Source organism: Brassica oleracea, chromosome C3, assembly GCF_000695525.1.
Source record: "Brassica oleracea var. oleracea cultivar TO1000 chromosome C3, BOL, whole genome shotgun sequence".
NCBI lineage: Eukaryota > Viridiplantae > Streptophyta > Magnoliopsida > Brassicales > Brassicaceae > Brassica > Brassica oleracea.
This window is the reverse complement of record NC_027750.1, coordinates 21124168-21127666: the sequence shown is the minus strand read 5'-3', so window position 1 is coordinate 21127666 and position 3499 is coordinate 21124168. Positions and strand designations below refer to the sequence as shown.

The window sequence follows — 3499 nt, the reverse complement described above, 5'->3', positions numbered from 1 at the left end:
AAGCTAAAGTTCGAAAACAACTGCTTTAGGATTTATAAGCTTTTGGTTATGATTGGTTCGACTGTGGTGGTAAGAATTTAGCTGTAAAAATTTAGCCGTAGGTAAGTTGGTTGTAGCTGTAAAGTTGTTACTGTAGATTTTCTTGCAGAGACTTTTGCGGTACTTAAATTTGTTGTAGCTGTAAACTATAAATATTTCAAAATAAAATATATGATGTATATATAAAATAATTATTTTTTTCAACTAAAATAATTTATATTAATGATTTTATAAATTATAAAAATGTACTGTTATTTAAAATGTGATATGTAATAATATTTACGTTTTTTTTTAAAAAAGATAATTTTAAAAACACCCAGAATTAAACTAAAATATTTATAGATGTTTTTATTATGATTTTCTAATTTATTTGATATTATAGATAGTTTTTTCATTGTACAGTTTCTACAGCCTATAAAACAAAGATGTAGGTTTTTGTCTAAAATACATAAGAAAAAAAATTGCTTTAATTTTTTTGTGTAGCTGTAATAGTAAAGATAAAGCATGATTGGTAAAAGTTAATAGAAATATGTTGTAGGCTTTAATTTTCAAAAATAAAGCTACAATATGATTGGTAAAATTAAATACTTTAAAAATAAATAAAGCTAAAGTAGTGAGATAAAACCCAACTAATCACTCCCAAAATTTTATAGTCCTAAGGTCTTAAGAGAAAGAACTACTCTCTTCCACTAAGGAAATTGAAAAAAGTATTGTATTATATATACACACCGAAATTGTCTTCTTGTTGTAGTGATAAAATAAATTCATAGCCAGCGACTCATTTTCCAAAAGAAAAAGATAAAATTTGGCTCACTCAGTTACAAAAAAAAAAAAGAGAAGAAGATAAAATTTGCCTCCAACTCAGCATGCATGATCTATATAAATATATCCACCTGGTCACTACTACTTAAACAGGTTATTAAAGAAGAGATAGATAAAAAGAAGCAAGAGAGCGAGACAGAAAGAGAATAGAGACTACGTGAGAGAAGAGACGTTTGATTATTAAGTTATTAACAGATAGTTAATTAACTTACTGATCATGGGTTATATCGATAGAAAATGGGCACCGCTGATCATGATTACTGTGATTAACACAATTAATGGGATGGTTAACGCTTTAATTAAGAAAGTTCTTGATGGAGGCATTGATCATATGGTTATTGCTACCTATCGTTTGGGTATTTCTACCTTTTTCCTTCTTCCGATCGCTTATTTTTGGGAACGGTGAGTCTAAATTTTAAATTAGATGACTATTTATTTTTTAGGTCTTCAATTTTTTATAATTTTTGGCTGCTTAATAAACAAAAATTAAAATGTAAAATTATTTACATTCTTAATATTTTTATTCAATTATTCGATTTTATATTTCATACTGTTCTAAATTAAACAAAGAGTAAGTTCAAGCCAATGATTATTTTCAATTTAAATTTTGTTTACTATGTTGTGAATATTTGTATTTTAAAACGACAAAATAACGTTTGATGCTATAACCGTTTAATTGACGTTTTAATGATGTTGTATGAATCATGCCCAAAGAAAAATGATGTTATATGAATAGATAGATTCAGAATTTTGTGTCCCGGACAAAATAAATGTTCGATTTTATGATTTGGTCAGGAAAACAAGGCCGAAGCTAGCCGCAAGCGTCTCGTTTCAGCTTTTCGTCAGTGCCCTTTTTGGGTGAGTTTTTTTTTTTTTTTCATGGGTGAGTTTAAGTTTTAATCTTTTATCTTCTACTTCCTCCGTTTTTTATTATAAATCGTTTTAAAGAAATTTTTATGTTCCAAATTATATGACGTTTTCGGTTTTCTATGTAAAATTTATTAACACTTAAAGTTATATGACCAATGATAATATACCTTTTATTTTATTATTGGTTGATTTGTAGTTAGGTAAATAATTAATGATGTTTTTGTTTAGAAAATATAAAAAATTAATGTTTTCTTGTGTGCACAATTCTAAAACGACTTATATTAGAAAACGGAAGGAGTAATTTCTTACAGTTATTATGTCTCTTTTTATTGTGTAGATTCATTTTAATTTTTAATCATTTACTGCAATGTTTTTCTTTGTTTTTTGGCAGGGCGAGTTTGATGCAATATTTCTATTTGCTTGGCCTCCGCGCTACACTTCTGCCACCTTGGGATCAGCTTTCTGGGGAACATTGCCTGCCATCACTTTCATTATGGCTTTAATATTTCGGTACACTTACTATTAGGCATAATTATAACCTAAAAGTTTCCCTACATGCATGTTATCATTTCAAGTGTATAATCTAACACATGTTAATATTGATTTTTTTCAAGACTCGACAAGCTAAATATGAAAACAAAAGCAGGATACGGCGTCGTTCTTGGAGCTATGATAAGCTTAGCAGGAGCTTTAACTCTTACGATTTACCAAGGCGTTCCATTATCAAACTCTCATGAACATGCAACGATTTTAAACATCCACAATGGACATGAGAACTGGATCAAAGGCTGTTTTCTTTTATTCATTGGAGTTATACTTTTCAGTTCCTGGATGCTTATACAAGCCAATATCAACTCGAGCTACCCGTGTCCATACTCGAGTACTGTTATTTTATCGGTCTTTGGTACACTTCAGTGTGCTCTTCTTAGCTTGATCAAGACTAGACATGTAGAAGATTGGATCCTCAGAGACAAACTCACCATCATCACCGTCATTATAGCGGTAGATACATCACATATATATTATATAAATTCACCATAATCAAACATTTATCTATTGTGTGTATTTATGTTTATAGGGTGTGGTTGCACAAGGAATGTGTACGGTGGGAATATCATGGTGTATCAAACAACGTGGACCTGTCTTTACATCAGCATTCAGTCCTGTCACACTTATGTCCGCAACCGTGTTCGATTTCTTGATACTTCATCGTATGATTTATTTGGGGAGGTAAAATAAGACTTTGCGAATTCAATATTATTACAACTCTCACATTGAAAAAAGTAGAGTCAGTTTAATGACATATATGAAACAATGACTACTCCATTGAGAATCAACTGATTGGAAATTGTATCGTCTACATGTTACTAATTCAAAATTATTTTGCTATCATTGCAGCGTTATTGGGTCTGTGGTGGTTGTTATCGGTTTATACATATTCTTATGGAGTAAGAGTAAACAGATAGTTGAGTGTAAGATCGTGAAGTTGCCTACAAGTACGGTGAAAGAAGAAAAAGATGAGGAAGACCATACAAATGTTAACAAAATAGGACATCATTTGGTTATCCCCATGACTCCTTGATCTACTACCGTAAACCTTCTTTTTCATCCAGAAAGACCAACATGTCCTACGAATCACCTATGAAGAAAAGAAAAGTGATCAGTTGATTGTTATTGGAATATATTATCATTTTACATTCAAATGGCTTAATTTGGATATTGTAATTTGTTTATAAAAATAAATAGTATCGAAAATGGACTTGATTCA

General features: G+C 30.1%; 1 pseudogene; it reads left to right on the top strand.

The window, feature by feature from the left end:
• Positions 1-966: 966 nt before the first annotated feature.
• On the top strand, positions 967-3499 carry LOC106332142 (annotated as a pseudogene).